Consider the following 10,659-nt stretch of genomic DNA (forward strand, 5'->3'; position numbering starts at 1 on the left):
GCTCTTACCTGGTAGACCTCTCTTTTTTCAGTACATTTACAGAGTATATCAGTACTAGATGGAGCTACGAGTAAATTTAGAAGTAATGACATTGTCTGGACTTTGTTTTGAGAATGCCTGATGTTAGGTAAACATGACAACATAGTGCTGTTATTGTTTTGATGATTCACTAATGAACCACTGGGATATACCACCATCAGCCGAGAAGGTTGGAGTTGGACCACACCAGCTGGCTGTCTCCCGCAGGGAAGCTCGCCCCAATCAGTGACGTCACAACCAATCACAGAGCTTTTCGCAGTCACGTGACTTTTTAGCAACTTTAACCCTTATATTTGACACTTTTTGGCCTAAATTGTTGAAAAAATGTCATTACCATAGTGAATTTAAGCGTTTTCTTTACCCATTGACCTGCCATCTTACGAAAAAATTCCTACTGTCAACTCGTCCACTGTGTGTAAATGAGGTAGAAAGTCAGATCAGCAACCTGGGACTTGGTCACAATTTTCGTGATGCCATATGGCAGCAGGGTCTACCATTAGACAACACATTATGCTTCCAATATCTTCCCAGGCGGTAGTACCTCCCTGTTTGATAGCTGCCTTCTACCGAGGCATGATAATGTTTGTAAACTGGGCGTTTTTATTATTTTCTGTCCCAAGCAGCAGTTATTTGGGCAAATTTAGGGAGATTCTAGAATGTATCTCATCATTTTTGTTATGATTTACTTCTTATTGTAAGCCTCAATCAGAGAAGAACGTTCTGGAACCTCTGGGTTGTGCTAGGGCAGGGGTTCTCAACCAGGGGGGAATTCCCCCCAGGGGGGAATTCAGGTTTTCAGGGGGGGGGGGAACTGATTCGGGAGCAAGAGATATGTTCGATGAGAAATCAATCACAGAATTTTGGCCTTGATGTGCGATTCCTTCCCAAGAGTGGCAGAAAGAGCTATCCGTGCATTGCTTCCGTTTGTGTCGACATATCTTTGTGAGTCAGACTTTTAAACTCTGTTGCAAATTAAAACGAAGCAACGTAGTAGATTAGAGGTAGAAAATGACCTGCGTTGTGCCCTTTCAAGCACTCCTCCGCGTATCCCAGAATTGGCGAAGAAAAAACAATCACAGGTTTCTCATTGACTGTAATCTTCATCTGAATAAAATTAATTATAAATTTACAATATCCTGGTATTCTATTGAACTTTTTGTTTATTGCATTATGCTTCAGTTTGGTCTGTTAAGTAATTCATTATATATATATATATATATATAAAACTATTTTACTTTTATTCAAGTTTTATAAATCCATCAACATTTTCAATTGGCATTTAATTTGTAAAACTCCACTATAAAAATAATCCATGTAAAATTGTAAATGTATATGTACTAATATGGAAAAAATAAAGGATTTTCAGTATTATATGCATATTATTTGGAATGCACTTTTTGAGGCAGACAATCTTGGAAAGGAGGGGGGAATGACATTCTGACATATGGTGAAAGGGGTGCATGGGGCAAACAAGGTTGAGAACCACTGTGCTAGGGTGTTCTGGCATCATCTGATGATGAGGTATATAAGCGACAGCGTTCAGCTCTAGCTCTCTTCCTTTAGGCCGAAATAGCCTAAAGGCGAAGTGGCCAGTAATCCCCAAACAAGTCTTAGTCTCTATCTCTCCCACTACAATTCCCTTCCTAACCTCCTGCTACTTCCTCTGTCATCTTCCCCGCTCTGACTTTTGCTACCAACGACTTTTTGTTGGAGCTTCTATTACTCGTATCTGACTCACTCAGTCGACTGTTTCTGCTCAGAGAGTAAAGTACAAACCTAAGAAGACGACTGAAGATAATTGTTGTTCAAGTACTGTGCAATTGTTGTGATCAAAATAGAGTGAAAAGTCTAAGGAACTGTACACTGGCAGACTACGGTATACATTTGGAGTGAGAAGTCCAGCTGTGAAGACATCACCCTGTGAAAAGCGTTCTGAAGAATTAGTGACTATTAAAGCAGCTACCCTGCACTAGTGTGTTTCTGTGACCTGGTGGAAATCTACCTGCCTGTTGTTTGTCTGTACACTGATACCGATCGTCGGGAAATTACCGGAGACTGGCGGGACAGCCAGTGGTAACTAGATGACACTTGTGAGATATCTACTGCTTCTGTACATACGACCCTGGCCGCTGGTAACCAATGGTGGAGGCTGGGGAAGCGGTGAGAGGAGGGTCGTAACGCTACTACCTATTTGCTCCATATACATGTTTCACTTGATGCATCTCATCATGGTAAACAATGGATTGACTGTTTCCTGTTTGCACTTGTCTGCCTGCATCAAATTCATCAACGAGTTTTTCCTGACTACAGTTTTAATGATTTAAATGTGTAACTTATGGAGGGTTTAGTTGAGTGATCTCATTAAGTGACAACAACGGGATTCAGTTGTTGATTACAGTTACGATTAAAATATATCTGTATTTTGAATTATAAATCTGTGCGAGGCTGATTATTAGCGCTCCAAATGAAACGAATCCCGAAGAATTAGTAACCCAACACTTTGAGTAGCCCTAAACCACACCACCACCAGTTATCCTCACATTGCCTATGAAACTTGGCTTCACCTATTATCTGTTACTTCAAGTGCCTGGCAGCGTTCAAGTCAAAGTTTATTTTTTTAGCAGATTCTTATGATGTAGAATCTATAAAATCAAATGTTATCAATTATTTTTTTTATAGTTGTGATCACGAATGCAAGAGTAACACGGGGAAATTATAATCGTAATCAAATATAGTTATATGGTGTTGTTATGAACCCGGAACAGAGGTGATGTGGGCACTGGAAGGTGAGTGGGTTGGTCACAAAACTTCCTTCCCTCAGCACATCGGAGGACTTTACCCACGTCAAGAGCCGGGCGTGAGAGGCGTTCTCATCAGTGTTCATCAGTCCTTGTCATCCAGGGGGAGTACATGTATGACTTGACCTGTCCAGTTGTGGGGACTTGCGGCGGCCAGCAGACCAGAGATTACCGCATTCCATTTCAGGGGCGACTTCAGTGTACTAACCCCTTCCCTTGAGTATGCTGCTCGGGGAGCAGGAGCTTCACTACTCTGGTCAACCTCTCGCCTCCCTTTACCACGACTCACAACTCGTTGGCGGAGCTTTTATGTGTTCGACCTGACGTTCGGTGTAAGTGAATGTTGATATTGTTTAATTTGTTAAATTTACTTGTGTGTGTGTGTGTGTGATAATATTGTAATTAAATTTATATTTAAATGGACAATTTTCCTTTGGCACCTCAGAATCGATTGGTATAACAGTCTACCATTCAATATCCTATATGGCCTTGACACAGTGAGTAACACAACATGCGGGTAAAGGAATATCAGGACCTCTGGTGGTGGAGAAGCAACTGAGGCATCATAGTAGCTGGTCACATGAGTCGGTCGCAACTTGCCCGCAGTTCTCTCTTCTATTACGCAGATTATCTAAGTTTTATTATTACTTTGTGAGTCTTCGTGAATTACTGATGATAAACTAACAAGCGGAGTTAGTTACTGTCGCGTGAGAAGGTCCCAGTTTTATGGTGGCTCGGTGTGTCGTCATTCACCAGGAGCAACAGGTTGGTGCAAGACCGCCATTTGCATTGTGTGGCGGATGTATTAATAACGTTTAAACTCTTGTTGAGAACGAGGAAACTCAAAGGAGGAAATTTAACTTTATAATAAATATTTTTCTAACATGATAGGTTTGTGCACTTGTTTCAATACACTAAGCACGACATTAGTACGAGTGACTTGGCCACAGTAAGTACTGGGAATTATTGGAACAGGTTAAACGTTCAGTGAACTAATTCGTTCGTTTACTCACACATCCGACCATCAGCCCTAAACCTTGCCCGCTAATGCCGTTTTATATCAGCTCTCGACTCAGACCGGCACACGCGCCGTTAACGAGTCATTGTCAAGCCTGTAGTGTATGGGTGGTCCGGACAAAACCCCCTTAGTTAAAATGCAAAGTAAAACAAAAGTTCCCCAGTTAAAGTGCAAAATAAGTTAGGTTAGGTTAGGTTAGGTTAGGTTCATAGCCTATGAACTGTGAAGAATAAATATAGTGATTTAAAAAGTCTTACTATTATTTTGTACTATGGGGCTTTTGTCTTACACTTGGTGAATGGCATCCGATTTCTCCCTAATAATTAACTACCAAAATGTATTAAGTATACTTTCGTGCACTTATTATGCTTAAGCGTTAGAGTCTAACACTTAAACACTGATATTTGTCGATATTCGTTAATTTGAGGTGGAGGAGAATTATTTTTTTTTTGTAAACAATGAGCGTGTTACATACTGTAGTCAGCGCCAACACACCTCCTTCCCTGACGAGTGTAAACAAACCATCACTACTGTGTGAGTTAACAGGGACAGACGAATACGCATTATAATAAAAGAAGTTAGTGATTTAAGTTTATCTGCTTTTGGCATCGCATAGTTGTTCGATGCTTTGTTAAAATAATAGTTCAGTGTTGGTTTATTGACATTTGTAGGGGTCACTTGGGGTGGAGGCAACAGGGTGTATTCATTTGAAAATCCACTTTTATCACAGTAAATGTATTGTTTTCTGTCCATCACTAATAATAATGAGTCTCATAATGCAACGACGATTAATAAAGGCGCGCTATCAAACTTCACATTAACGTTGGCTCATCGCTTCGTATTTTCTTGCCTATTTTTGTGAAAATTGATATATCGAAAATATTGATATTTACCTACGACATAAACTACTGTGATTGATCTTCAGAGTAGTATATACAACTCTTATAATAAACAATTAAAGTGTTTTATTTCGCAATTGTGTCGTTCCGAACTATGGTGTGTTTAAGTTTGGTGAGGTAGTTTTGGAGAAATAGCTGACTAAGATATCAGCCACATTGTTGTCAAAGTCATTTTCTATCAATTCGTTGATATGAGAAGAAAACGGCGGAAATAGATGTTTTTCTCAGCATATAATTTATCTAGCGAAGTGAGAGGATAATTTTTTTTTTTGGGGGGGGGCACTACCCTACATCATTGTGTAAGGTGAAGCGCAGAAGCGTTTACAGCGCCCAACAGGGAAGCATGCTTAGTTCATGCTTGCCTTTATGTCTCATGAGTTAAGGGCGTAGAAGCCTGAAGAGTCAATGGTTTATGTCCTCAAGTTATTGGAAGCTCCAACAACTTGACCCTGAATACGAATTCGCAACTTTCGACTTACACCAGGTACCTACTTTACTGCTAGGTGAACAGGGACTAATGGGGGCTAGGAAGTAAGTCCAAACAACTTCCACCGGCCCGGGAATCGAACCCGGGACATCTCGCTTGCGAGGCAAGAACGGTACCGCTTCTACCACCGATCCCCAGAGAGTATAATAGGGTAAGTAGAATTTATTGACTCAGTAGTTTACCAGCTGTTTCGTCGTCCACATAAACACTAGTACCATTTTGGCTCCGCATAGACTGTTTTCCTCACCTTATCCACCTTGGTGAGAAACATAGGATCACCTGAAGGTTAGCCCCTCAGCTTATTTCACCTTAAGATTAACCAGGTAGTTTAATTATCTGGTGAAATAAGCTGGGGGACTAATTTTCAAGTGAATCGAAACAAATTCCTACTCTACCGTTTTCATGTCAACAGTGGGGGGGGGGTTCACTCTCTCTCTCTCTCTCTCTCTCTCTCTCTCTCTCTCCCTTCAGTTTTACATATTTGACTTTTACATTTTTTGATACATTTTGATTCAGTCTGAGAGTTAACATTAAGAGTAGCAAATTTCGTGAGTAACATCATTAAAACCCAGGAAAAGCTACGATTATCAAAGTTACTCTTCTTCTTGTCCAAACTTTGGGTACAACATTCTCAGTATAACTTAGGTTAAGAAGTATCTTTCTGTTATCTTTAATTTTTCAGCAAAGATTGATATACTTAAGCTTACGACCAAATGCATTGAAATCTCTGCCTGAAGGATAATATGCGGTATACGGTACTTCACACGTTGGACCTAGCGCCCTGTCTTCGTGTAACTAATTCAAGGGGTAATATTTATTTTTCCGAACATGACTCGCATTAAGTTTCATATACAGATCTCGTATTATTCTCAAACCTATCGACATACAGACACAGTCTCGTTCTTTTAATTCCATTCTTGAACACAGTAACTGATCACCTGCCGTCAGAATTGTAAAGTAACGAAGTAAATTTACTTGAGTGGTGTACTTCAGTAACATTTTTGGGTATTTACTTTTTTAAAAGTAGTAAAAAAAATCAGTACTTTTACTTAAGTATGGTATTCTAAAACCTTTACTCTATACATTTGGAAAAAATAAAAATCGTTATTCGTTACATGACCCAAACAATAGTTCAATTTCAATAGTTTATTCCTTAATAGAGGAAGCGGGATCCTAGTGCTGTCACTAGGTACCCCTGTACAATAACACCAGAAGCATCTGGCAAGTGTGACAAGTATATACAGTATAAATATTATAAAGGGGCTTACTAAAGCCTAAGGAAGGAAGGATATTCCTTTAACACATAATCAATATTATTTACATAATATCTGGCCAGTATGGGGAGGATCATCGTGTCTCCGTCAGGGGGTCGTGGAGTGGTGGTCCAGCAGGCGTCACGGAAGCGTTGTGTGTGGGGACATCTTAGGAGGTAGTGGATAAGGGTGCGGCCGTCGGGTCTTCTGCATAACAATAGTTTTAAATATCCAATCACAGAACAAACTTAGAAGCTAACCAATCACAAGCGTTCTTCGCGTCTGCTGCTTGCGAACGTCTGTTTAGTCACACTGGACTTGTATTTAGGTCTAAAAGATCCAGATTGGTCAGCCATAATTTTGAGAACCAGTTATTGATTAATCTCCACGGGTAGGAGGCAGCTACCAAACAGGGAGGTACTACCGCTTGGGAAGATATTAGAAGCATAATGTACTCGTATGGTCTAATGCAGTGGTTCCCAAACTGGGGGGGGCGCCCGTGAGGTGGGTCCAGGGGAGGCGTGAAGCCATCTGCCAAAATTTGATATTTTTGCTCAAAAGAATATAATGAAACTTTCAGGAGTAACTCTCTCTGTTTGAATCTTCCACACAGCTATGTAAAACCAAAGTATAGCAGTCACCCCTATCCGTTTTCTATCATTTCATCTCTCTCCTTATGCGTCTTGTAGTACATGTCATGGATACCATACTGACTCACACTACTTGTATCTTTCACAACACTACCAGCCACCGATCCTCCTCCCTCTCAGCAAAAGGGGGGCGTCATGTTAAAAAGTTTGGGAACCACTGGACACAACATACATGGTACAGTAGATTATTTATCACTTTTGATCTTATTTTATTATTTTTTATTTTTTTGTGGTTCTTTAATATTATTATTATATTATTATTATTATTATTATTATTATTATTATTATTATTACATTATTATTATTATTATTATTATTATTATTATTATTATTATTATTATCTTTATTATTATTATTATTATCTTTATTTTATTTTCAAATTAGGTATTTTGTATTAAAATTTTTATTTGCTATGAATTATTATTATTATTATTATTATTATTATTATTATTACATCTTCGCCCCCCAGGCCCCGATGTGGGTCAGTGACCTGTGCCCGGGTGGGCTAATCACCGTAAAAAAAAAATAAAAAAAACGTGTAAAAGTGTCTTATTTTTATGTTTAGTTAACTATTTGTTTTATAATTTATTATGGATTTATTTTAATATTTGGGACAATTAATAATGTTGCTTTTAACTTTCAATACGTGAGTACATTATGAATGAGATACTTTTTTTTACTTCAACTTGAGTACATTAAACTTTGGATACTTTTATTTTCACTGGAATAACAATACTTTTACTTAAGTAACAAAGTGCGGTATTTTTCATAACTCTGCCTGCCGTTAAGGCCTTCGTAACGTGATGCCTTAATCAAAAGCTTTCTGCTTCAAAGGATACGACCCTAGAAAGCACTTAGGGTTAGTCCTTTAGAGAATTAATTACATTTCTCTGTAGTGAGTGTGTAGCCCCTGGAGGCACTTATGGCTAAACCTGCTGCAAAGTAAAGGCCACTTCTGTTACGACGGTTTATTAATGTTGTTAGACGGGACGAGGTATTCAGGTCTTCGCTTGACGCCTTACCTCCTCCTCCCTCCAGTCTCAAGTCCCCCCCCCCCTCCCCCCCACCTCCAGGATATCCGATTTTGTGGTCAGGGAGATGAGCGAATGACCCGGATTCCCTGCTCCTCTCTAAGGGAATTTTTGAATCGTCACGGACCTCAAGGCTGGTCTTCAGAATTCCGTGTGGTCAGCTGGAGTTCGGACAAGTTATTCTCTGAGCTGCTCACTCATTAGATTTAGTGCCAACTGCTGGTTTCGAAGGATCGATCCAGAGATAAACTGAACGTATTTTGTATGCAAGACCAACTTTTAAGAAAGCTCGTGCTCACTCATTAGATTTAGTGCCAACTGCTGGTTTCGAAGGATCGATCCAGAGATAAACTGAACGTATTTTGTATGCAAGACCAACTTTTAAGAAAGCTCGTGATTTGCCTTCAATCCCCCCCCAACATTTGCACCTCCCTTGGACACTTTGACAATTTCTGCACCCTTGACACACCTCCCTGCACCTCCTTGACACCCCCCCGCACCTCCCTTGGACACCCCTCTACATCGACCCGCTAGGTAGGGCAGTTGAGTCTAGTAAATACCTTCCCACCGACAACTTCGACCCAGAGTGGAGTCTCGTGTTTGTCATAACAGGTGATTCACGACTCCGTCAGGATACACAAAAACAGGAATTTAGATTTTTAATTAAGAAATTTATTATCATTATACGTCTCAGGTAATATTTTAAATACAAAAATCGATGGCAAAAATCACTTATTTACTCTCAATGAATTTACAAAGTTTAATATTTAGGACAAATAGGTTAACATGTATTATTTATGTATATATGTAAATTGTCAATTTAAAAAAAAAATAAAATCCTCTTGTAAATGTATGGTGTACAGTATGTTTGACTTGGGTTTATAACTATATCTACTATTAATAAGACCTTCCCAGCCACAAGAAAAAATCAATGTTTGTGATGTTACTACGCCAACCCCAGGAGCCTAGTGCAGTGTAGTGCAGTGTAGTGTAGTGCAGTGTAGTGTGTAGTGTAGTGCAGTGTAGTGTAGTGTGTAGTGCAGTGCAGTGTAGTGGAGGACAATTACTAAAGTTACTCATACTTGTACAGGCGAAATATTAATAATAATTATAATAGAAAGAAACTAGAAGTGACATTGAGTTATCAGATCAAAATAGATCTAGCGAGGGAAAGGGGAACTTGGGAGGAACCTTTGAGAATATTAAGTGACATGACTCCAAAGGTTCATAGAAATTTACATATCGGTTTCTTTTGGGGTTTTGAAAAAGCCTTTGATATGATAAACTATTGTAAACGAAGTCTGCACTGAAAAATATAAGAATTATTAAAGGAAATTATAAAACGCCGCATAATCTTTACTGATAAACAGGAAGTAAAATAGTGAGTTCGATAATGTTGTGTAGAGTCACCATTACATTAATATTCATTCAGGGTTTTTTAATGAAAGAGTTGTTAGCAGTGATGAGGGAATAAAAATTAACGGTAAAGTAAGATCAGATACTCAGTATGCAGATGATACTGTTCTTGCTGTGAATAGTAAAGAGCCGTTACAAAAACTGGTCAACAGATTAGTGGAAAAGGCGAAGAAATAAAGTTTAATGTTTCTTAATTAAAATGTCTCCTAAATTTAAATTATTGTCAAAAGGTAACTAAAACAGGTGGAAATGTGTATGTTTTGGGGAAGAGAAGTTGTCATGGTAGATGTAAAACAAAAAGTACTAGAATTGGCACGAACAACGAGAGGAATATTGTAAATGTGTAAAATAACAATAGAGAGAGACTTTGGTTAAAAAAAATATATATATATATATAAGAGGATAATGGTAGATATAATGGTGAACAAAACTGGGGTTAATGAGACCTAGGGGAGGACAAGACTATGTTGAGTGAATAAAATTAAAAGTTGTAGTCCCCGGAGAGATACCAACCGAGGCAAGACGGCCATCAAATGTTAAGGAGTGAAGGGCAACAGTCACTAACTCGGAGCCGATGGTGACACCTTGACTAACTAGAAACCTTTATTGTTTTAACTATAATAAACCTGTTTAACCTAACAAATTTTGGGCTAGGTTGAAATAATATTTACTTACCTAAATCTTTTATGTTCGTATCCCTCATTGTTTACATTCGTCTCTTTTGCAATGTTGGCATGTACTGTACAGGCACCAGAATGTGTATGTATATTACCTGGTCCGGTGTTGGTCAAGTGTGTTCGTAATGTTCTCAGGTATACTGTATTATTACAAGAATCCACAACTACCACTCCAAAACAGTTTGCCAGACAATTTTTTGAACTTGTGGCGTCTTCAACCTTTGGGTGTGACATCTAGTGGAGCTGACATCCTCTAGTGCCAGGTATGGACACTTGAGTAATGTCCTCTGAGGTGCTTATGAACTTATTTTAAATCGCCCCTTACCCACCTATAGTCCAGGTTAGGCAACTGCAGGTGTTCTAATCTCTCGGGGTAGCTGAGGTGCTGTAG

The sequence above is a fragment of the Homarus americanus genome, unplaced genomic scaffold (genome assembly GCF_018991925.1).
Source record: "Homarus americanus isolate GMGI-L3 unplaced genomic scaffold, GMGI_Hamer_2.0 scaffold39610, whole genome shotgun sequence".
Lineage (NCBI taxonomy): Eukaryota > Metazoa > Arthropoda > Malacostraca > Decapoda > Nephropidae > Homarus > Homarus americanus.